We start from the raw sequence: 26,132 nt of genomic DNA on the forward strand, positions 1-26,132 counted from the left end.
GGCAGGAAATCAGACACGGGGAATCAGAGGCGGGGAATTAGAGCTGGGGAATTAGATGCAGGGAATCAGAGTTGGGGATTCAGAGGCGGGGAATCAGATATGGGGAAATAGAGGTGGGGAACCAGAGTTGGGCAAATAGAGGCGGGGAATCCGATATGGGGAAACAGAGGCGGGGATTCAGAGGCGTGGAAACAGAGGCGGGGAATCAGATATGGGGAATCAGAGGTGGGGAATCAGAGGTTGGGAATCAGAGGCAGGGAATCAGAGGCTGGGAATCAGATGCAGGGAATCAGATGCGGGGATCAGAGGCGGGGAATCAGAGCTGGGGAATCAGAGGTGGGGAATCAGAGTTGGGGAATCAGAGGCGGGGACTTAGATATGGGGATACAGAGGCGGGGAATAGAGGCGGGAAACAGAGGCGGGGAATCAGATATTGTGAATCAGAGGTGGGGAATCAGAGGCAGGGAATCAGATGTGCGGAATCAGAGATGGGGAATCAGAGGCAGGGAATCAGAATCAGAAGCAGGGAATAAGACGCGGGGAATCAGAGGCGGGGAATCAGAGCTGGGGAAGCAGAGGCAGTGCATCAGAGGCAGGGAATCAGAGGCTGGGAATCAGATGCAGGGAATCAGATGCGGGGATCAGAGGCGGGGAATCAGAGCTGGGGAATCAGAGGTGGGGAATCAGAGTTGGGGAATCAGAGGCGGGGACTTAGATATGGGGAAACAGAGGCGGGGAATCAGAGGCGGGAAACAGAGGCGGGGAATCAGATATTGTGAATCAGAGGTGGGGAATCAGAGGCAGGGAATCAGATGTGCGGAATCAGAGATGGGGAATCAGAGGCAGGGAATCAGAATCAGAAGCAGGGAATAAGACGCGGGGAATCAGAGGCGGGGAATCAGAGCTGGGGAAGCAGAGGCAGTGAATCAGAGGCTGGGATTCAGAGGCAGGGAATCGGATGTGCGGAATCAGAGATGGGGAATCAGAGGTGGGGAATCAGAGGCGGTGAATCAGACATGGGTAATCAGAGGCGGGGAATCAGAGGCAGGGAATCGGATGTGCGGAATCAGAGATGGGGAATCAGAGGTGGGGAATCAGAGGCGGTGAATCAGACATGGGTAATCAGAGGCGGGGAATCAGAGGCAGGAAATCAGACACGGGGAATCAGAGGCGGGGAATTAGAGCTGGGGAATTAGATGCAGGGAATCAGAGTTGGGGATTCAGAGGCGGGGAATCAGATATGGGGAAATAGAGGTGGGGAACCAGAGTTGGGCAAATAGAGGCGGGGAATCCGATATGGGGAAACAGAGGCGGGGATTCAGAGGCGTGGAAACAGAGGCGGGGAATCAGATATGGGGAATCAGAGGTGGGGAATCAGAGGTTGGGAATCAGAGGCAGGGAATCAGAGGCTGGGAATCAGATGCAGGGAATCAGATGTGCGGAATCAGAGATGGGGAATCAGAGGCAGGGAATCAGAATCAGAAGCGGGGAATCAGAGGCCTGGAATCAGATGCTGGGAATAAGAGGCCGGGAATCAGAGGTGGGGAATCAGAGTCCGGGAATCAGAGATTGGGATTAAAAGGCGGGGAATGAGATATGGAGAATCAGAGGCGGGGAATCAGAGGCGGGGAAACAGAGGTGGGGAAACAGATATGGGGAATCAGTGGTGGCGAACCAAAGGCGGTGAATCAGAGATGGGGAATCAGAGGCGGGGAATCAGAGGCAGGGAATCAAACACGGGGAATCAGAGGCGGGGAATCAGAGCTGGGGAATCAGAGGCGGGGAATCAGAGTTGGGGAATCAGAGGCGGGGAATCAGATATGGGGAAACAGGGGCGGGGAATCAGAGGCGGGGAAACAGAGGCGGGGAATCAGATATGGGGAATCAGAGGTGTGGAATCAGAGGTTGGGAATCAGAGGCAGGGAATCAGAGGCGGGGAAACAGAGGCAGGGAATCAGATCTGGGGAATCAGTGGCGGGGAAGTAGAGTTGGGGAATCAGAGGCGGGGAATCAGAGGCGGGGAAACAGAGGCGGGGAATCAAACACGGGGAATCAGAGGTGGGGAATCAGAGGTTGGGAATCAGAGGCAGGGAATCAGAGGCGGGGAATCAGAGGCGGGGAATCAGAGGCAGGGAATCAGATGTGCGGAATCGGAGATGGGGAATCACATGCAAGAAATCAGAGGCGGGGAATCAGAGGCGGGGAATCAGAGGCCGGGAATCAGATATGGTGAAACAGAGGCGGGGAATCAGAGGCGGGGAAACAGAGGCGGGGAATCAGATATGGGGAATCAGAGGTGGGGAATCAGAGTTTGGGAATCAGAGGCATGGAATCAGAGGCTTGGAATCAGATGCAGGGAATCAGATGCGGGGAATCAGAGGCGGGGAATCAGAGCTGTGGAATCAGAGGTGTTGAATCAGAGTTGGGGAATCAGAGGCGGGGACTTAGATATTGGGAAACAGAGGCGGGGAATCAGAGGCGAGGAAACAGAGGCGGGGAATCAGAAATGGGGAATCAGAGGTTGGGAATCAGAGGCAGGGGATCAGATGTGCGGAATCAGAGATGGGGAATCAGAGGCAGGGAATCAGAATCAGAAGCAGGGAATAAGACGCGGGGAATCAGAGGCGGGGAATCAGAGCTGGGGAAGCAGAGGCAGTGAATCAGAGGCTGGGATTCAGAGGCAGGGAATCGGATGTGCGGAATCAGAGATGGGGAATCAGAGGTGGGGAATCAGAGGCGGTGAATCAGACATGGGTAATCAGAGGCGGGGAATCAGAGGCAGGAAATCAGACACGGGGAATCAGAGGCGGGGAATCAGAGCTGGGAAATTAGAGGCAGGGAATCAGAGTTGGGGATTCAGAGGCGGGGAATCAGATATGGGGAAACAGAGGCGGGGAATCAGAGGCGGGGACTTAGATATGGGGAATCAGAGGCGGGGAATCAGATATGGGGAAACAGGGGCGGGGAATCAGAGGCGGGGAAACAGAGGCGGGGAATCAGATATGGGGAATCAGAGGTGTGGAATCAGATGTTGGGAATCAGAGGCAGGGAAACAGAGGCGGGGAAACAGAGGCGGGGAATCAGATATGGGGAATCAGAGGTGGCGAATCAAAGGCGGTGAAACAGAGATGGGGAATCAGGGCAGGGAATCAGAGGCAGGGAAACAAACACGGGGAATCAGAGCTGGGGAATCAGAGGCGGGGAATTAGAGTTGGGGAATCAGAGGAGGGAAATCGGAGGCGGGGAAACGGAGGCGGAGAATCAGATATGGGGAATCAGAGGTGGGGAATCAGAGGTTGGGAATCAGAGGCAGGGAATCAGAGGCGAAAATCAGAGGCAGGGAATCAGAGGCAGGGAATCAGATGTGCGGAATCGGAGATGGGGAATCAGAGGCAGGGAATCAGAGGCGGGGAATCAGAGGTGGGGAATCAGAGGCCGGGAATCAGATATGGGGAAACAGAGGCGGGGAATCAGAGGCGGGGAAACAGAGGCGGGGAATCAGATATGGGGAATCAGAGGTGGGGAATCAGAGGTTGGGAATCAGAGGCAGGTAATCAGAGGCTTGAAATCAGATGCAGGGAATCAGATGCGGGGAATCAGAGGCGGGGAATCAGAGCTGGGGAATCAGAGGTGGGGAATCAGAGTTGGGGAATCAGAGGCGGGGACTTAGATATTGAGAAACAGAGGCGGGGAATCAGAGGCGGGGAAACAGAGGCGGGGAATCAGATATGGGGAATCAGAGGTGGGGAATCAGAGGCAGGGAATCAGATGTACGGAATCAGAGATGGGGAATCAGAGGCAGGGAATCAGAATCAGAAGCAGGGAATCAGAGGCCGGGAATCAGAGGCCGGAATCAGATGCCGGGAATAAGAGGCCGGGAATCAGAGGTGGGGAATCAGAGTCCGGGAATCAGAGATGGGGATTCAGAGGCGGGGAATGAGATATGGGGAATCAGAGGCGGGGAATCAGAGGCGGTGAAACAGAGGCGGGGAATCAGATATGGGGAATCAGAGGTGGGGAATCTGGGGCGGGGTATCAGTGGCAGGGAATCAGAGGCGGGTATTCAGAGGCCGGGAATCAGAGGCGGTGAATCAGAGGCGGGGAATCAGAGGCAGGGAATCGGATGTGCGGATTCAGAGATGGGGAATCAGAGGTGGGGAATCAGAGGCGGTGAATCAGACATGGGTAATCAGAGGCGGGGAATCAGAGGACGGAAATCAGACACTGGGAATCAGAGGCGGGGAATCAGAGCTGGGGAATTAGATGCAGGGAATCAGAGTTGGGGATTCAGAGGCGGGGAATCAGATATGGGGAAACAGAGGTGGGGAATCAGAGGTGGGCAAATAGATGCGGGGAATCTGATATGGGGAAACAGAGGCGGGGAATCAGAGGCGTGGAAACAGATGCGGGGAATCAGATATGGGGAATCAGAGGTGGGGAATCAGAGGTTGGGAATCAGAGGCAGGGAATCAGAGGCTGGGAATCAGATGCAGGGAATCAGATGCGGGTATCAGAGGCGGGGAATCAGAGCTGGGGAATCAGAGGTGGGGAATCAGAGTTGGGGAATCAGAGGCGGGGACTTAGATATGAGGAAACAGAGGCGGGGAATCAGAGGCGGGGAAACAGAGGCAGGGAATCAGATATGGGGAATCAGAGGTGGGGAATCAGAGGCAGGGAATCAGATGTGCGGAATCAGAGATGGGGAATCAGAGGCAGGGAATCAGAATCAGAAGCAGGGAATAAGACGCGGGGAATCAGAGGCGGGGAATCAGAGCTGGGGAAGCAGAGGCAGTGAATCAGAGGCGGGGAATCAGAGGCAGGGAATCGGATGTGCGGAATCAGAGATGGGGAATCAGAGGTGGGGAATCAGAGGCGGTGAATCAGACATGGGTAATCAGGGGCGGGGAATCAGAGGCAGGAAATCAGACACGGGGAATCAGAGGCTGGAAATCAGAGCTGGGAAATTAGAGGCAGGGAATCAGAGTTGGGGATTCAGAGGCGGGGAATCAGATATGGGGAAACAGAGGCGGGGAATCAGAGGCGGGAAAATAGAGGCGGGGAATCAGATATGGGGAAACAGAGGCGGGGAATCAGAGGCGGGGAAACAGAGGCGGGGAATCAGATATGGGGAATCAGAGGTGGGGAATCAGAGGTTGGGAATCAGAGGCAGGGAATCAGAGGCTGGGAATCAGATGCAGGGAATCAGATGCGGGGAATCAGAGGCGGGGAATCAGAGCTGGAGTATCAGAGGTGGGGAATCAAAGTTGGGGAATCAGAGGCGGGGACTTAGATATGGGGAATCAGATATGGGGAAACAGGGGCGGGGAATCAGAGGCGGGGAAACAGAGGCGGGGAATCAGATATGGGCAATCAGAGGTGTGGAATCAGAGGTTGGGAATCAGAGGCAGGGAATCAGAGGCGGGGAAACAGAGGCGGGGAATCAGATATGGGGAATCAGAGGTGGCGAATCAAAGGCGGTGAAGCAGAGATGGGGAATCAGGGCAGGGAATCAGAGGCAGGGAATCAAACACGGGGAATCAGAGCTGGGGAATCAGAGGCGGGGAATTAGAGTTGTGGAATCAGAGGAGGGGAATCAGAGGCGGGGAAACAGAGGCGGGGAATCAGATATGGGGAATCAGAGGTGGGGAATCAGAGGTTGGGAATCAGAGGCATGGAATCAGAGGCGGGGAATCAGAGGCCGGGAATCAGATATGGGGAAACAGAGGCGGGGAATCAGAGGCCGGGTATCAGAGGCGGGGAATCAGAATCAGAAGCAGGGAATAAGACGCGGGGAATCAGAGGCGGGGAATCAGAGCTGGGGAAGCAGAGGCAGTGAATCAGAGGCGGGGAATCAGAGGCAGGGAATCGGATGTGCGGAATCAGAGATGGGGAATCAGATGTGCGGAATCGGAGATGGGGAATCAGAGGCAGGGAATCAGAGGCGGGGAATCAGAGGTGGGGAATCAGAGGCCGGGAATCAGATATGGGGAAACAGAGGCGGGGAATCAGAGGCGTGGAAACAGATGCGGGGAATCAGATATGGGGAATCAGAGGTGGGGAATCAGAGGTTGGGAATCAGAGGCAGGGAATCAGAGGCTGGGAATCAGATGCAGGGAATCAGATGCGGGTATCAGAGGCGGGGAATCAGAGCTGGGGAATCAGAGGTGGGGAATCAGAGTTGGGGAATCAGAGGTGGGGACTTAGATATGAGGAAACAGAGGCGGGGAATCAGAGGCGGGGAAACAGAGGCAGGGAATCAGATATGGGGATTCAGAGGTGGGGAATCAGAGGCAGGGAATCAGATGTGCGGAATCAGAGATGGGGAATCAGAGGCAGGGAATCAGAATCAGAAGCAGGGAATAAGACGCGGGGAATCAGAGGCGGGGAATCAGAGCTGGGGAAGCAGAGGCAGTGAATCAGAGGCGGGGAATCAGAGGCAGGGAATCGGATGTGCGGAATCAGAGATGGGGAATCAGAGGTGGGGAATCAGAGGCGGTGAATCAGACATGGGTAATCAGGGGCGGGGAATCAGAGGCAGGAAATCAGACACGGGGAATCAGAGGCGGGAAATCAGAGCTGGGAAATTAGAGGCAGGGAATCAGAGTTGGGGATTCAGAGGCGGGGAATCAGATATGGGGAAACAGAGGCGGGGAATCAGAGGCGGGAAAATAGAGGCGGGGAATCAGATATGGGGAAACAGAGGCGGGGAATCAGAGGCGGGGAAACAGAGGCGGGGAATCAGATATGGGGAATCAGAGGTGGGGATCCAGAGTTGGGCAAATAGAGGCGGGGAATCCGATATGGGGAAACAGAGGCGGGGATTCAGAGGCGTGGAAACAGAGGCGGGGAATCAGATATGGGGAATCAGAGGTGGGGAATCAGAGGTTGGGAATCAGAGGCAGGGAATCAGAGGCGAGGAAACAGAGCTGGGGAATCAGAGGCGGTGAATCAGAATTGGGGAATCAGAGATGGGGAATCAGAGATGGTGAATCAGAGGCGGGGAATCAGACGCGGGGAATCAGAGGTGGTGAATCAGAGATGTGGTATCAGAGGCGGGGAATCAGAGGCAGGGAATCAGACGCGGGGAATCAGACGCGGGGAATCATAGCTGGCGAATCAGAGGCGGGGAATCAGAGGTGGTGAATCAGAGGCGGGGAAACAGAGGCGGCAAATCAGATATGGGGAACCAGAGGTGGGGAATCAGAGGTTGTGAATCAGAGATGGGGAATCAGATATGGGGAGTCAGAGGTGGCGAATCAAAGGCGATGAATCAGAGATGGGGAATCAGAGGCCGGGAATCAGAGGCAGGGAATCAAACACGGGGAATCAGAGGCGGGGAATCAGAGCTGGGGAATCAGAGGCGGGGAATCAGAGGTGGGGAATCAGAGGCGGTGAATCAGACATGGGTAATCAGAGGCGGGGAATCAGAGGACGGAAATCAGACACTGGGAATCAGAGGCGGGGAATCAGAGCTGGGGAATTAGATGCAGGGAATCAGAGTTGGGGATTCAGAGGCGGGGAATCAGATATGGGGAAACAGAGGTGGGGAATCAGAGGTGGGCAAATAGATGCGGGGAATCTGATATGGGGAAACAGAGGCGGGGAATCAGAGGCGTGGAAACAAATGCGGGGAATCAGATATGGGGAATCAGAGGTGGGGAATCAGAGGTTGGGAACCAGAGGCAGGGAATCAGAGGCTGGGAATCAGATGCAGGGAATCAGATGCGGGTATCAGAGGCGGGGAATCAGAGCTGGGGAATCAGAGGTGGGGAATCAGAGTTGGGGAATCAGAGGCGGGGACTTAGATATGAGGAAACAGAGGCGGGGAATCAGAGGCGGGGAAACAGAGGCAGGGAATCAGATATGGGGAATCAGAGGTGGGGAATCAGAGGCAGGGAATCAGATGTGCGGAATCAGAGATGGGGAATCAGAGGCAGGGAATCAGAATCAGAAGCAGGGAATAAGACGCGGGGAATCAGAGGCGGGGAATCAGAGCTGGGGAAGCAGAGGCAGTGAATCAGAGGCGGGGAATCAGAGGCAGGGAATCGGATGTGCGGAATCAGAGATGGGGAATCAGAGGTGGGGAATCAGAGGCGGTGAATCAGACATGGGTAATCAGGGGCGGGGAATCAGAGGCAGGAAATCAGACACGGGGAATCAGAGGCGGGAAATCAGAGCTGGGAAATTAGAGGCAGGGAATCAGAGTTGGGGATTCAGAGGCGGGGAATCAGATATGGGGAAACAGAGGCGGGGAATCAGAGGCGGGAAAATAGAGGCGGGGAATCAGATATGGGGAAACAGAGGCGGGGAATCAGAGGCGGGGAAACAGAGGCGGGGAATCAGATATGGGGAATCAGAGGTGGGGATCCAGAGTTGGGCAAATAGAGGCGGGGAATCCGATATGGGGAAACAGAGGCGGGGATTCAGAGGCGTGGAAACAGAGGCGGGGAATCAGATATGGGGAATCAGAGGTGGGGAATCAGAGGTTGGGAATCAGAGGCAGGGAATCAGAGGCTGGGAATCAGATGCAGGGAATCAGATGCGGGGATCAGAGGCGGGGAATCAGAGCTGGGGAATCAGAGGTGGGGAATCAGAGTTGGGGAATCAAAGGCGGGGACTTAGATATGGGGAAACAGAGGCGAGGAATAGAGGCGGGAAACAGAGGCGGGGAATCAGATATTGTGAATCAGAGGTGGGGAATCAGAGGCAGGGAATCAGATGTGCGGAATCAGAGATGGGGAATCAGAGGCAGGGAATCAGAATCAGAAGCAGGGAATAAGACGCGGGGAATCAGAGGCGGGGAATCAGAGCTGGGGAAGCAGAGGCAGTGAATCAGAGGCAGGGAATCAGAGGCTGGGAATCAGATGCAGGGAATCAGATGCGGGGATCTGAGGCGGGGAATCAGAGCTGGGGAATCAGAGGTGGGGAATCAGAGTTGGGGAATCAGAGGCGGGGACTTAGATATGGGGAAACAGAGGCGGGGAATCAGAGGCGGTAAACAGAGGCGGGGAATCAGATATTGTGAATCAGAGGTGGGGAATCAGAGGCAGGGAATCAGATGTGCGGAATCAGAGATGGGGAATCAGAGGCAGGGAATCAGAATCAGAAGCAGGGAATAAGACGCGGGGAATCAGAGGCGGGGAATCAGAGCTGGGGAAGCAGAGGCAGTGAATCAGAGGCTGGGATTCAGAGGCAGGGAATCGGATGTGCGGAATCAGAGATGGGGAATCAGAGGTGGGGAATCAGAGGCGGTGAATCAGACATGGGTAATCAGAGGCGGGGAATCAGAGGCAGGAAATCAGACACGGGGAATCAGAGGCGGGGAATCAGAGCTGGGAAATTAGAGGCAGGGAATCAGAGTTGGGGATTCAGAGGCGGGGAATCAGATATGGGGAAACAGAGGCGGGGAATCAGAGGCGGGGTCTTAGATATGGGGAATCAGAGGCGGGGAATCAGATATGGGGAAACAGGGGCGGGGAATCAGAGGCGGGGAAACAGAGGCGGGGAATCAGATATGGGGAATCAGAGGTGTGGAATCAGATGTTGGGAATCAGAGGCAGGGAAACAGAGGCGGGGAAACAGAGGCGGGGAATCAGATATGGGGAATCAGAGGTGGCGAATCAAAGGCGGTGAAACAGAGATGGGGAATCAGGGCAGGGAATCAGAGGCAGGGAAACAAACACGGGGAATCAGAGCTGGGGAATCAGAGGCGGGGAATTAGAGTTGGGGAATCAGAGGAGGGGAATCAGAGGCGGGGAAACGGAGGCGGAGAATCAGATATGGGGAATCAGAGGTGGGGAATCAGAGGTTGGGAATCAGAGGCAGGGAATCAGAGGCGGGGAATCAGAGGCAGGGAATCAGAGGCAGGGAATCAGATGTGCGGAATCGGAGATGGGGAATCAGAGGCAGGGAATCAGAGGCGGGGAATCAGAGGTGGGGAATCAGAGGCCGGGAATCAGATATGGGGAAACAGAGGCGGGGAATCAGAGGCGGGGAAACAGAGGCGGGGAATCAGATATGGGGAATCAGAGGTGGGGAATCAGAGGTTGGGAATCAGAGGCAGGTAATCAGAGGCTTGGAATCAGATGCAGGGAATCAGATGCGGGGAATCAGAGGCGGGGAATCAGAGCTGGGGAATCAGAGGTGGGGAATCAGAGTTGGGGAATCAGAGGCGGGGACTTAGATATTGAGAAACAGAGGCGGGGAATCAGAGGCGGGGAAACAGAGGCGGGGAATCAGATATGGGGAATCAGAGGTGGGGAATCAGAGGCAGGGAATCAGATGTACGGAATCAGAGATGGGGAATCAGAGGCAGGGAATCAGAATCAGAAGCAGGGAATCAGAGGCCGGGAATCAGAGGCCGGAATCAGATGCCGGGAATAAGAGGCCGGGAATCAGAGGTGGGGAATCAGAGTCCGGGAATCAGAGATGGGGATTCAGAGGCGGGGAATGAGATATGGGGAATCAGAGGCGGGGAATCATAGGCGGGGAAACAGAGGCGGGGAATCAGATATGGGGAATCAGAGGTGGGGAATCTGGGGCGGGGTATCAGTGGCAGGGAATCAGAGGCGGGAATTCAGAGGCCGGGAATCAGAGGCGGTGAATCAGAGGCGGGGAATCAGAGGCAGGGAATCGGATGTGCGGATTCAGAGATGGGGAATCAGAGGTGGGGAATCAGAGGCGGTTAATCAGACATGGGTAATCAGAGGCCGGGAATCAGAGGACGGAAATCAGACACTGGGAATCAGAGGCGGGGAATCAGAGCTGGGGAATTAGATGCAGGGAATCAGAGTTGGGGATTCAGAGGCGGGGAATCAGATATGGGGAAACAGAGGTGGGGAATCAGAGGTGGGCAAATAGATGCGGGGAATCTGATATGGGGAAACAGAGGCGGGGAATCAGAGGCGTGGAAACAGATGCGGGGAATCAGATATGGGGAATCAGAGGTGGGGAATCAGAGGTTGGGAATCAGAGGCAGGGAATCAGAGGCTGGGAATCAGATGCAGGGAATCAGATGCGGGTATCAGAGGCGGGGAATCAGAGCTGGGGAATCAGAGGTGGGGAATCAGAGTTGGGGAATCAGAGGCGGGGACTTAGATATGAGGAAACAGAGGCGGGGAATCAGAGGCGGGGAAACAGAGGCAGGGAATCAGATATGGGGAATCAGAGGTGGGGAATCAGAGGCAGGGAATCAGATGTGCGGAATCAGAGATGGGGAATCAGAGGCAGGGAATCAGAATCAGAAGCAGGGAATAAGACGCGGGGAATCAGAGGCGGGGAATCAGAGCTGGGGAAGCAGAGGCAGTGAATCAGAGGCGGGGAATCAGAGGCAGGGAATCGGATGTGCGGAATCAGAGATGGGGAATCAGAGGTGGGGAATCAGAGGCGGTGAATCAGACATGGGTAATCAGGGGCGGGGAATCAGAGGCAGGAAATCAGACACGGGGAATCAGAGGCGGGAAATCAGAGCTGGGAAATTAGAGGCAGGGAATCAGAGTTGGGGATTCAGAGGCGGGGAATCAGATATGGGGAAACAGAGGCGGGGAATCAGAGGCGGGAAAATAGAGGCGGGGAATCAGATATGGGGAAACAGAGGCGGGGAATCAGAGGCGGGGAAACAGAGGCGGGGAATCAGATATGGGGAATCAGAGGTGGGGAATCAGAGGTTGGGAATCAGAGGCAGGGAATCAGAGGCTGGGAATCAGATGCAGGGAATCAGATGCGGGGAATCAGAGGCGGGGAATCAGAGCTGGAGTATCAGAGGAGGGGAATCAAAGTTGGGGAATCAGAGGCGGGGACTTAGATATGGGGAATCAGATATGGGGAAACAGGGGCGGGGAATCAGAGGCGGGGAAACAGAGGCGGGGAATCAGATATGGGCAATCAGAGGTGTGGAATCAGAGGTTGGGAATCAGAGGCAGGGAATCAGAGGCGGGGAAACAGAGGCGGGGAATCAGATATGGGGAATCAGAGGTGGCGAATCAAAGGCGGTGAAGCAGAGATGGGGAATCAGGGCAGGGAATCAGAGGCAGGGAATCAAACACGGGGAATCAGAGCTGGGGAATCAGAGGCGGGGAATTAGAGTTGTGGAATCAGAGGAGGGGAATCAGAGGCGGGGAAACAGAGGCGGGGAATCAGATATGGGGAATCAGAGGTGGGGAATCAGAGGTTGGGAATCAGAGGCATGGAATCAGAGGCGGGGAATCAGAGGCCGGGAATCAGATATGGGGAAACAGAGGCGGGGAATCAGAGGCCGGGTATCAGAGGCGGGGAATCAGAGGCCGGGAATCAGATATGGGGAAACAGAGGCGGGGAATCAGAGGTGGGGAAACAGAGGCGGGGAATCAGATATGGGGAATGAGAGGTGGGGAATCAGAGGTTGGGAATCAGAGGCAGGGAATCAGAGGCTTGGAATCAGATGCAGGGAATCAGATGCGGGGAATCAGAGGCGGGGAATCAGAGCTGGGGAATCAGAGGTGGGGAATCAGATTTGGGGAATCAGAGGCGGGGACTTAGATATTGGGAAACAGAGGCGGGGAATCAGAGGCGGGGAAACAGAGGCGGGGAATCAGATATGGGGATTCAGAGGTGGCGAATCAAAGGCGGTGAATCAGAGATGGGGAATCAGAGGCCGGGAATCAGAGGCAGGGAATCAAACACGTGGAATCAGAGGCGGGGAATCAGAGCTGGGGAATCAGAGGCGGGGAATCAGAGTTGGAGAATCAGAGGCGGGGAATCAGACGCAGGGAATCAATATGGGAAATCAGAGGTGGGGAATCAGAGGTTGGGAATCAGAAGAAGGGAATCAGAGGCGAGGAATCAGAGCTGGGGAATCAGAGGCGGGGAATCAGAATTGGGGAATCAGAGATGGGGAATCAGAGATGGGGAATCAGAGGCGGGGAATCAGACGCGGGGAATCAGAGGTGGTGAATCAGAGATGTGGAATCAGAGGCGGGGAATCGGAGGAAGGGAATCAGACGCGGGGAATCAGAGGCGGGGAATCATAGCTGGCGAATCAGAGGCGGGGAGTCAGAGGTGGGGAATCAGAGGCGGGGAATCAGATATTGGGAATCAGAGGTGGGGAATCAGAGGCGGGGTAACAGAGGCGGGGAATCAGATATGTGGAATCAGAGGTGGGGAATCAGAGGTTGTAAATCAGAGATGGGGAATCAGAGGCGGGGAATCAGAGGCCGGTAATCAGACGCGGGGAATCAGAGGCGGGGATTCAGAGCTGGGGAATCAGAGGCGGGGAATCAGAGTTGGGGAATCAGAGGCGGGGAATCAGATATGGGGAATCAGAGGCGGGGAGTCAGAGGCGGGGAAACAGAGGCGAGAAATCAGATATGGGGAATCAGAGGTGGGGAATCAGGGGCGCAGTATCAGTGGCAGGGAATCAGAGGCGGGAAATCAGAGGCCGGGAATCAGAGGCGGTGAATCAGAGGCGGGGAATCAGAGGCAGGGAATCGGATGTGCGGAATCAGAGATGGGGAATCAGAGGTGGGGAATCAGAGGCGGTGAATCAGACATGGGTAATCAGAGGCGGGGAATCAGAGGCAGGAAATCAGACACGGGAAATCAGAGGCGGGGAATCAGAGCTGGGGAATTAGATGCAGGGAATTAGAGTCGGGGATTCAGAGGCGGTGAATCAGATCTGGGGAAACAGAGGTGGGGAATCAGAGGCGGGCAAGTAGAGGTGGGGAATCAGATATGGGGAAACAGTGGCGGGGAATCAGAGGCGGGGAAACAGAGGCGGGGAATCAGATATGGGGAATCAGAGGTGGGGAATCAGAGCTGGGGAATCAGAGGTGGGGAATCAGAGTTGGGGAATCAGAGGCGGGGTGTTAGATATGTGGAAACAGAGGCGGGGAATCAGAGTCGGGGAAACAGAGGCGGGGAATCAGATATGGGGAATCAGAGGTGGGGAATCAGAGGCAGGGAATCAGATGTGCGGAATCAGTGATGGGGAATCAGAGGCAGGGAATCAGAATCAGAAGCAGGGAATAAGACGCGGGGAATCAGAGGTGGGGAATCAGAGGTGGGCAAATAGAGGCGGGGAATCAGATATGGGGAAACAGAGGCGGGGAATCAGAGGCGGGGAAACAGACATGGGTAATCAGAGGCGGGGAATCAGAGGCAGAAATTCAGACACGGGGAATCAGAGGCGGGGAATCAGAGCTGGGAAATTAGAGGCAGGGAATCAGAGTTGGGGATTCAGAGGCGGGGAATCAGATATGGGGAAACAGAGGCGGGGAATCAGAGGCGGGCAAATAGAGGCGGGGAATCAGATATGGGGAAACAGAGGCGGGGAATCAGAGGCGGGGAAACAGAGGCGGGGAATTAGATATGGGGAATCAGAGGTGGGGAATCAGAGGTTGGGAATCAGAGGCAGGGAATCAGAGGCTGGGAATCAGATGCAGGGAATCAGATGCGGTGAATCAGAGCTGGGGAATTAGAGGTGGGGAATCAAAGTTGGGGAATCAGAGGCGGGGACTTAGATATGGGGAATCAGAGGCTGGGAATCAGATATGGGGAAACAGGGGCGGGGAATCGGAGGCGGGGAAACAGAGGCGGGGAATCAGATATGGGGAATCAGAGGTGTGGAATCAGAGGTTGGGAATCAGAGGCAGGGAATCAGAGGCGGGGAAACAGAGGCGGGGAATCAGATATGGGGAATCAGAGGTGGCGAATCAAAGGCGGTAAAACAGAGATGGGGAATCAGGGCAGGGAATCAGAGGCAGGGAATCAAACACGGGGAATCAGAGCTGGGGAATCAGAGGCGGGGAATTAGAGTTGGGGAATCAGAGGAGGGGAATCAGAGGCGGGGAAACAGAGGCGGGGAATCAGAGGTGGGGAATCAGAGGTGGGGAATCAGAGGCCGGGAATCAGATATGGGGAAACAGAGGCGGGGAATCAGAGGCAGGGAAACAGAGGCGGGGAATCAGATATGGGGAATCAGAGGTGGGGAATCAGAGTTTGGGAATCAGAGGCAGGGAATCAGAGGCTTGGAATCAGATGCAGGGAATCAGATGCGGGGAATCAGAGGCGGGGAATCAAAGCTGGGGAATCAGAGGTGGGGAATCAGAGTTGGGGAATCAGAGGCGGGGACTTAGATATTGGGAAACAGAGGCGGGGAATCAGAGGCGGGGAAACAGAGGCGGGGAATCAGATATGGGGAATCAGAAGTGGGGAATCAGAGGCAGGGAATCAGATGTACGGAATCAGAGATGGGGAATCAGAGACAGGGAATCAGAATCAGAAGCAGGGAATAAGACGCGGGGAATCAGAGGTGGGGAATCAGAGCTGGGGAAGCAGAGGCAGTGAATATGAGGCGGGGAATCAGAGGCAGGGAATCGGATGTGCAGAATCAGAGGCGGGGAATCAGAGGCAGGCAAATAGAGGCGGGGAATCAGATATGGGGAAACAGAGGCGGGGAATCGGAGGCGGGGAAACAGACATGGGTAATCAGAGGCGGGGAATCAGAGGCAGAAATTCAGACACGGGGAATCAGAGGCGGGGAATCAGAGCTGGGAAATTAGAGGCAGGGAATCAGAGTTGGGGATTCAGAGGCGGGGAATCAGACATGGGGAAACAGAGGCGGGGAATCAGAGGCGGGGAATCAGATATGGGGAAACAGAGGCAGGGAATCAGAGGCGGGGAATCAGAGGCGGGGAATCACAGGCGGGGAATCAGAGGCAGGGAATAGAACGCGGGGAATCAGAGGCAGGGAATCAGAGCTGGGGAATCAGAGGCGGGGAATCATAGTGGGAATCAGAGGCGGGGAATCAGATATGGGGAAACAGAGGCGGGGAATCAGAGGCGGGGAAACAGAGGCGGGGAATCAGATATGGGGAATAGGATGCGGGGAATCAGAGGCGGGGAATCAGAGCTGGGGAATCAGAGGCGGGGAATCAGAGTTGGTGCATCAGAGGTGGGGAATTAGATATGGGGAAACAGAGGCGGGGAATCAGAGGCGGGGAAACAGAGGCGGGGAATCAGATATGGGGAATCAGAGGTGGGGAATCAGAGGCAGGGAATCAGATGTGCGGAATCAGAGATGGGGAATCAGAGGCAGGGAATCAGAATCAGAAGCGGGGAATCAGAGGCCTGGAATCAGATGCTGGGAATAAGAGGCCGGGAATCAGAGGTGGGGAATCAGAGTCCGGGAATCAGAGATTGGGATTAAAAGGCGGGGAATGAGATATGGAGAATCAGAGGCGGGGAATCAGAGGCGGGGAAACAGAGGTGGGGAATCAGATATGGGGAATCAGTGGTGGCGAATCAAAGGCGGTGAATCAGAGATGGGGAATCAGAGGCGGGGAATCAGAGGCAGGGAATCAAACACGGGGAATCAGAGGCGGGGAATCAGAGCTGGGGAATCAGAGGCGGGGAATCAGAGTTGGGGAATCAGAGGCGGGGAATCAGATATGGGGAAACAGGGTCGGGGAATCAGAGGCGGGGAAACAGAGGCGGGGAATCAGATATGGGGAATCAGAGGTGTGGAATCAGAGGTTGGGAATCAGAGGCAGGGAATCAGAGGCGGGGAAACAGAGGCAGGGAATCAGATCTGGGGAATCAGTGGCGGGGAAGTAGAGTTGGGGAATCAGAGGCGGGGAATCAGAGGCAGGGAAACAGAGGCGGGGAATCAAACACGGGGAATCAGAGGTGGGGAATCAGAGGTTGGGAATCAGAGGCAGGGAATCAGAGGCGGGGAATCAGAGGCGGGGAATCAGAGGCAGGGAATCAGATGTGCGGAATCGGAGATGGGGAATCAGATGCAAGAAATCAGAGGCGGGGAATCAGAGGCGGGGAATCAGAGGCCGGGAATCAGATATGGTGAAACAGAGGCGGGGAATCAGAGGCGGGGAAACAGAGGCGGGGAATCAGATATGGGGAATCAGAGGTGGGGAATCAGAGTTTGGGAATCAGAGGCATGGAATCAGAGGCTTGGAATCAGATGCAGGGAATCAGATGCGGGGAATCAGAGGCGGGGAATCAGAGCTGTGGAATCAGAGGTGGTGAATCAGAGTTGGGGAATCAGAGGCGGGGACTTAGATATTGGGAAACAGAGGCGGGGAATCAGAGGCGAGGAAACAGAGGCGGGGAATCAGAAATGGGGAATCAGAGGTTGGGAATCAGAGGCAGGGGATCAGATGTGCGGAATCAGAGATGGGGAATCAAAGGCAGGGAATCAGAATCAGAAGCAGGGAATCAGAGGCCGGGAATCAGAGGCCGGAATCAGATGCCGGGAATAAGAGGCCGGGAATCAGAGGTGGGGAATCAGAGTCCGGGAATCAGAGATGGGGATTCAGAGGCGGGGAATGAGATATGGGGAATCAGAGGCGGGGAATCAGAGGCGAGGAAACAGAGGCGGGGAATCAGATATGGGGAATCAAAGGTAGGGAATCAGGGGCGGGGTATCAGTGGCAGGGAATCAGAGGCGGGAAATCAGAGGCCGGGAATCAGAGGCGGTGAATCAGAGGCGGTGAATCAGAGGCAGGGAATCGGATGTGCGGAATCAGAGATGGGGAATCAGAGGTGGGGAATCAGAGGCGGTGAATCAGACATGGGTAATCAGAGGCGGGGAATCAGAGGCAGGAAATCAGACACGGGGAATCAGAGGCGGGGAATTAGAGCTGGGGAATTAGATGCAGGGAATCAGAGTTCGGGATTCAGAGGCGGGGAATCAGATATGGGGAAATAGAGGTGGGGAACCAGAGTTGGGCAAATAGAGGCGGGGAATCCGATATGGGGAAACAGAGGCGGGGATTCAGAGGCGTGGAAACAGAGGCGGGGAATCAGATATGGGGAATCAGAGGTGGGGAATCAGAGGTTGGGAATCAGAGGCAGGGAATCAGAGGCTGGGAATCAGATGCAGGGAATCAGATGTGCGGAATCAGAGATGGGGAATCAGAGGCAGGGAATCAGAATCAGAAGCGGGGAATCAGAGGCCTGGAATCAGATGCTGGGAATAAGAGGCCGGGAATCAGAGGTGGGGAATCAGAGTCCGGGAATCAGAGATTGGGATTAAAAGGCGGGGAATGAGATATGGAGAATCAGAGGCGGGGAATCAGAGGCGGGGAAACAGAGGTGGGGAAACAGATAATGGGAATCAGTGGTGGCGAATCAAAGGCGGTGAATCAGAGATGGGGAATCAGAGGCGGGGAATCAGAGGCAGGGAATCAAACACGGGGAATCAGAGGCGGGGAATCAGAGCTGGGGAATCAGAGTCGGGGAATCAGAGTTGGGGAATCAGAGGCGGGGAATCAGATATGGGGAAACAGGGGCGGGGAATCAGAGGCGGGGAAACAGAGGCGGGGAATCAGATATGGGGAATCAGAGGTGTGGAATCAGAGGTTGGGAATCAGAGGCAGGGAATCAGAGGCGGGGAAACAGAGGCAGGGAATCAGATCTGGGGAATCAGTGGCGGGGAAGTAGAGTTGGGGAATCAGAGGTGGGGAATCAGAGGCGGGGAAACAGAGGCGGGGAATCAAACACGGGGAATCAGAGGCGGGGAATTAGAGCTGGGGAATTAGATGCAGGGAATCAGAGTTGGGGATTCAGAGGCGGGGAATCAGATATGGGGAAATAGAGGTGGGGAACCAGAGTTGCGCAAATAGAGGCGGGGAATCCGATATGGGGAAACAGAGGCGGGGATTCAGAGGCGTGGAAACAGAGGCGGGGAATCAGATATGGGGAATCAGAGGTGGGGAATCAGAGGTTGGGAATCAGAGGCAGGGAATCAGAGGCTGGGAATCAGATGCAGGGAATCAGATGTGCGGAATCAGAGATGGGGAATCAGAGGCAGGGAATCAGAATCAGAAGCGGGGAATCAGAGGCCTGGAATCAGATGCTGGGAATAAGAGGCCGGGAATCAGAGGTGGGGAATCAGAGTCCGGGAATCAGAGATTGGGATTAAAAGGCGGGGAATGAGATATGGAGAATCAGAGGCGGGGAATCAGAGGCGGGGAAACAGAGGTGGGGAAACAGATATGGGGAATCAGTGGTGGCGAATCAAAGGCGGTGAATCAGAGATGGGGAATCAGAGGCGGGGAATCAGAGGCAGGGAATCAAACACGGGGAATCAGAGGCGGGGAATCAGAGCTGGGGAATCAGAGGCGGGGAATCAGAGTTGGGGAGTCAGAGGCGGGGAATCAGATATGGGGAAACAGGGGCGGGGAATCAGAGGCGGGGAAACAGAGGCGGGGAATCAGATATGGGGAATCAGAGGTGTGGAATCAGAGGTTGGGAATCAGAGGCAGGGAATCAGAGGCGGGGAAACAGAGGCAGGGAATCAGATCTGGGGAATCAGTGGCGGGGAAGTAGAGTTGGGGAATCAGAGGCGGGGAATCAGAGGCGGGGAAACAGAGGCGGGGAATCAAACACGGGGAATCAGAGGCGGGGAATTAGAGCTGGGGAATTAGATGCAGGGAATCAGAGTTGGGGATTCAGAGGCGGGGAATCAGATATGGGGAAATAGAGGTGGGGAACCAGAGTTGGGTAAATAGAGGCGGGGAATCCGATATGGGGAAACAGAGGCGGGGATTAAGAGGCGTGGAAACAGAGGCGGGGAATCAGATATGGGGAATCAGAGGTGGGGAATCAGAGGTTGGGAATCAGAGGCAGGGAATCAGAGGCTGGGAATCAGATGCAGGGAATCAGATGTGCGGAATCAGAGATGGGGAATCAGAGGCAGGGAATCAGAATCAGAAGCGGGGAATCAGAGGCCTGGAATCAGATGCTGGGAATAAGAGGCCGGGAATCAGAGGTGGGGAATCAGAGTCCGGGAATCAGAGATTGGGATTAAAAGGCGGGGAATGAGATATGGAGAATCAGAGGCGGGGAATCAGAGGCGGGGAAACAGAGGTGGGGAAACAGATATGGGGAATCAGTGGTGGCGAATCAAAGGCGGTGAATCAGAGATGGGGAATCAGAGGCGGGGAATCAGAGGCAGGGAATCAAACACGGGGAATCAGAGGCGGGGAATCAGAGCTGGGGAATCAGAGGCGGGGAATCAGAGTTGGGGAATCAGAGGCGGGGAATCAGATATGGGGAAACAGGGGCGGGGAATCAGAGGCGGGGAAACAGAGGCGGGGAATCAGATATGGGGAATCAGAGGTGTGGAATCAGAGGTTGGGAATCAGAGGCAGGGAATCAGAGGCGGGGAAACAGAGGCAGGGAATCAGATCTGGGGAATCAGTGGCGGGGAAGTAGAGTTGGGGAATCAGAGGCGGGGAATCAGAGGCGGGGAAACAGAGGCGGGGAATCAAACACGGGGAATCAGAGGTGGGGAATCAGAGGTTGGGAATCAGAGGCAGGGAATCAGAGGCGGGGAATCAGAGGCGGGGAATCAGAGGCAGGGAATCAGATGTGCGGAATCGGAGATGGGGAATCAGATGCAAAAAATCAGAGGCGGGGAATCAGAGGCGGGGAATCAGAGGCCGGGAATCAGATATGGTGAAACAGAGGCGGGGAATCAGAGGCGGGGAAACAGAGGCGGGGAATCAGATATGGGGAATCAGAGGCGGGGAATCAGATATGGGGAAACAGGGGCGGGGAATCAGAGGCGGGGAAACAGAGGCGGGGAATCAGATATGGGGAATCAGAGGTGTGGAATCAGAGGTTGGGAATCAGAGGCAGGGAATCAGAGGCGGGGAAACAGAGGCAGGGAATCAGATCTGGGGAATCAGTGGCGGGGAAGTAGAGTTGGGGAATCAGAGGCGGGGAATCAGAGGCGGGGAAACAGAGGCGGGGAATCAAACACGGGGAATCAGAGGCGGGGAATTAGAGCTGGGGAATTAGATGCAGGGAATCAGAGTTGGGGATTCAGAGGCGGGGAATCAGATATGGGGAAATAGAGGTGGGGAACCAGAGTTGGGCAAATAGAGGCGGGGAATCCGATATGGGGAAACAGAGGCGGGGATTCAGAGGCGTGGAAACAGAGGCGGGGAATCAGATATGGGGAATCAGAGGTGGGGAATCAGAGGTTGGGAATCAGAGGCAGGGAATCAGAGGCTGGGAATCAGATGCAGGGAATCAGATGTGCGGAATCAGAGATGGGGAATCAGAGGCAGGGAATCAGAATCAGAAGCGGGGAATCAGAGGCCTGGAATCAGATGCTGGGAATAAGAGGCCGGGAATCAGAGGTGGGGAATCAGAGTCCGGGAATCAGAGATTGGGATTAAAAGGCGGGGAATGAGATATGGAGAATCAGAGGCCGGGAATCAGAGGCGGGGAAACAGAGGTGGGGAAACAGATATGGGGAATCAGTGGTGGCGAATCAAAGGCGGTGAATCAGAGATGGGGAATCAGAGGCGGGGAATCAGAGGCAGGGAATCAAACACGGGGAATCAGAGGCGGGGAATCAGAGCTGGGGAATCAGAGGCGGGGAATCAGAGTTGGGGAATCAGAGGCGGGGAATCAGATATGGGGAAACAGGGGCGGGGAATCAGAGGCGGGGAAACAGAGGCGGGGAATCAGATATGGGGAATCAGAGGTGTGGAATCAGAGGTTGGGAATCAGAGGCAGGGAATCAGAGGCGGGGAAACAGAGGCAGGGAATCAGATCTGGGGAATCAGTGGCGGGGAAGTAGAGTTGGGGAATCAGAGGCGGGGAATCAGAGGCGGGGAAACAGAGGAGGGGAATCAAACACGGGGAATCAGAGGTGGGGAATCAGAGGTTGGGAATCAGAGGCAGGGAATCAGAGGCGGGGAATCAGAGGCGGGGAATCAGAGGCAGGGATTCAGATGTGCGGAATCGGAGATGGGGAATCAGATGCAAGAAATCAGAGGCGGGGAATCAGAGGCGGGGAATCAGAGGCCGGGAATCAGATATGGTGAAACAGAGGCGGGGAATCAGAGGCGGGGAAACAGAGGCGGGGAATCAGATATGGGGAATCAGAGGTGGGGAATCAGAGTTTGGGAATCAGAGGCATGGAATCAGAGGCTTGGAATCAGATGCAGGGAATCAGATGCGGGGAATCAGAGGCGGGAATCAGAGCTGTGGAATCAGAGGTGGTGAATCAGAGTTGGGGAATCAGAGGCGGGGACTTAGATATTGGGAAACAGAGGCGGGGAATCAGAGGCGAGGAAACAGAGGCGGGGAATCAGAAATGGGGAATCAGAGGTTGGGAATCAGAGGCAGGGGATCAGATGTGCAGAATCAGAGATGGGGAATCAAAGGCAGGGAATCAGAATCAGAAGCAGGGAATCAGAGGCCGGGAATCAGAGGCCGGAATCAGATGCCGGGAATAAGAGGCCGGGAATCAGAGGTGGGGAATCAGAGTCCGGGAATCAGAGATGGGGATTCAGAGGCGGGGAATGAGATATGGGGAATCAGAGGCGGGGAATCAGAGGCGGGGAATCAGAGGCGGGGAATCAGATATGGGGAATCAAAGGTAGGGAATCAGGGGCGGGGTATCAGTGGCAGGGAATCAGAGGCGGGAAATCAGAGGCCGGGAATCAGAGGCGGTGAATCAGAGGCGGTGAATCAGAGGCAGGGAATCGGATGTGCGGAATCAGAGATGGGGAATCAGAGGTGGGGAATCAGAGGCGGTGAATCAGACATGGGTAATCAGAGGCGGGGAATCAGAGGCAGGAAATCAGACACGGGGAATCAGAGGCGGGGAATTAGAGCTGGGGAATCAGAGGTTGGGAATCAAACACGGGGAATCAGAGGTGGGGAATCAGAGGTTGGGAATCAGAGGCAGGGAATCAGAGGCGGGGAATCAGAGGCGGGGAATCAGAGGCAGGGAATCAGATGTGCGGAATCGGAGATGGGGAATCAGATGCAAGAAATCAGAGGCGGGGAATCAGAGGCGGGGAATCAGAGGCCGGGAATCAGATATGGTGAAACAGAGGCGGGGAATCAGAGGCGGGGAAACAGAGGCGGGGAATCAGATATGGGGAATCAGAGGCGGGGAATCAGATATGGGGAAACAGGGGCGGGGAATCAGAGGCGGGGAAACAGAGGCGGGGAATCAGATATGGGGAATCAGAGGTGTGGAATCAGAGGTTGGGAATCAGAGGCAGGGAATCAGAGGCGGGGAAACAGAGGCAGGGAATCAGATCTGGGGAATCAGTGGCGGGGAAGTAGAGTTGGGGAATCAGAGGCGGGGAATCAGAGGCGGGGAAACAGAGGCGGGGAATCAAACACGGGGAATCAGAGGCGGGGAATTAGAGCTGGGGAATTAGATGCAGGGAATCAGAGTTGGGGATTCAGAGGCGGGGAATCAGATATGGGGAAATAGAGGTGGGGAACCAGAGTTGGGCAAATAGAGGCGGGGAATCCGATATGGGGAAACAGAGGCGGGGATTCAGAGGCGTGGAAACAGAGGCGGGGAATCAGATATGGGGAATCAGAGGTGGGGAATCAGAGGTTGGGAATCAGAGGCAGGGAATCAGAGGCTGGGAATCAGATGCAGGGAATCAGATGTGCGGAATCAGAGATGGGGATCAGAGGCAGGGAATCAGAATCAGAAGCGGGGAATCAGAGGCCTGGAATCAGATGCTGGGAATAAGAGGCGGGGAATCAGAGGTGGGGAATCAGAGTCCGGGAATCAGAGATTGGGATTAAAAGGCGGGGAATGAGATATGGAGAATCAGAGGCGGGGAATCAGAGGCGGGGAAACAGAGGTGGGGAAACAGATATGGGGAATCAGTGGTGGCGAATCAAAGGCGGTGAATCAGAGATGGGGAATCAGAGGCGGGGAATCAGAGGCAGGGAATCAAACACGGGGAATCAGAGGCGGGGAATCAGAGCTGGGGAATCAGAGGCGGGGAATCAGAGTTGGGGAATCAGAGGCGGGGAATCAGATATGGGGAAACAGGGGCGGGGAATCAGAGGCGGGGAAACAGAGGCGGGGAATCAGATATGGGGAATCAGAGGTGTGGAATCAGAGGTTGGGAATCAGAGGCAGGGAATCAGAGGCGGGGAAACAGAGGCAGGGAATCAGATCTGGGGAATCAGTGGCGGGGAAGTAGAGTTGGGGAATCAGAGGCGGGGAATCAGAGGCGGGGAAACAGAGGAGGGGAATCAAACACGGGGAATCAGAGGTGGGGAATCAGAGGTTGGGAATCAGAGGCAGGGAATCAGAGGCGGGGAATCAGAGGCGGGGAATCAGAGGCAGGGAATCAGATGTGCGGAATCGGAGATGGGGAATCAGATGCAAGAAATCAGAGGCGGGGAATCAGAGGCGGGGAATCAGAGGCCGGGAATCAGATATGGTGAAACAGAGGCGGGGCATCAGAGGCGGGGAAACAGAGGCGGGGAATCAGATATGGGGAATCAGAGGTGGGGAATCAGAGTTTGGGAATCAGAGGCATGGAATCAGAGGCTTGGAATCAGATGCAGGGAATCAGATGCGGGGAATCAGAGGCGGGGAATCAGAGCTGTGGAATCAGAGGTGGTGAATCAGAGTTGGGGAATCAGAGGCGGGGACTTAGATATTGGGAAACAGAGGCGGGGAATCAGAGGCGAGGAAACAGAGGCGGGGAATCAGAAATGGGGAATCAGAGGTTGGGAATCAGAGGCAGGGGATCAGATGTGCGGAATCAGAGATGGGGAATCAAAGGCAGGGAATCAGAATCAGAAGCAGGGAATCAGAGGCCGGGAATCAGAGGCCGGAATCAGATGCCGGGAATAAGAGGCCGGGAATCAGAGGTGGGGAATCAGAGTCCGGGAATCAGAGATGGGGATTCAGAGGCGGGGAATGAGATATGGGGAATCAGAGGCGGGGAATCAGAGGCGGGGAATCAGAGGCGGGGAATCAGATATGGGGAATCAAAGGTAGGGAATCAGGGGCGGGGTTTCAGTGGCAGGGAATCAGAGGCGGGAAATCAGAGGCCGGGAATCAGAGGCGGTGAATCAGAGGCGGTGAATCAGAGGCAGGGAATCGGATGTGCAGAATCAGAGATGGGGAATCAGAGGTGGGGAATCAGAGGCGGTGAATCAGACATGGGTAATCAGAGGCGGGGAATCAGAGGCAGGAAATCAGACACGGGGAATCAGAGGCGGGGAATTAGAGCTGGGGAATTAGATGCAGGGAATCAGAGTTGGGGATTCAGAGGCGGGGAATCAGATATGGGGAAATAGAGGTGGGGAACCAGAGTTGGGCAAATAGAGGCGGGGAATCCGATATCGGGAAACAGAGGCGGGGATTCAGAGGCGTGGAAACATAGGCGGGGAATCAGATATGGGGAATCAGAGGTGGGGAATCAGAGGTTGGGAATCAGAGGCAGGGAATCAGAGGCTGGGAATCAGATGCAGGGAATCAGATGCGGGGATCAGAGGCGGGGAATCAGAGCTGGGGAATCTGAGGTGGGGAATCAGAGTTGGGGAATCAGAGGCTGGACTTAGATATGGGGAAACAGAGGCGGGGAATAGAGGCGGGAAACAGAGGCGGGGAATCAGATATTGTGAATCAGAGGTGGGGAATCAGAGGCAGGGAATCAGATGTGCGGAATCAGAGATGGGGAATCAGAGGCAGGGAATCAGAATCAGAAGCAGGGAATAAGACGCGGGGAATCAGAGGCGGGGAATCAGAGCTGGGGAAGCAGAGGCAGTGAATCAGAGGCAGGGAATCAGAGACTGGGAATCAGATGCAGGGAATCAGATGCGGGGATCAGAGGCGGGGAATCAGAGCTGGGGAATCAGAGGTGGGGAATCAGAGTTGGGGAATCAGAGGCGGGGACTTAGATATGGGGAAACAGAGGCGGGGAATCAGAGGCGGGAAACAGAGGCGGGGAATCAGATATTGTGAATCAGAGGTGGGGAATCAGAGGCAGGGAATCAGATGTGCGGAATCAGAGATGGGGAATCAGAAGCAGGGAATCAGAATCAGAAGCAGGGAATAAGACGCGGGGAATCAGAGGCGGGGAATCAGAGCTGGGGAAGCAGAGGCAGTGAATCAGAGGCTGGGATTCAGAGGCAGGGAATCGGATGTGCGGAATCAGAGATGGGGAATCAGAGGTGGGGAATCAGAGGCGGTGAATCAGACATGGGTAATCAGAGGCGGGGAATCAGAGGCAGGAAATCAGACACGGGGAATCAGAGGCGGGGAATCAGAGCTGGGAAATTAGAGGCAGGGAATCAGAGTTGGGGATTCAGAGGCGGGGAATCAGATATGGGGAAACAGA

The sequence above is a fragment of the Narcine bancroftii genome, chromosome 2 (genome assembly GCF_036971445.1).
Source record: "Narcine bancroftii isolate sNarBan1 chromosome 2, sNarBan1.hap1, whole genome shotgun sequence".
Lineage (NCBI taxonomy): Eukaryota > Metazoa > Chordata > Chondrichthyes > Torpediniformes > Narcinidae > Narcine > Narcine bancroftii.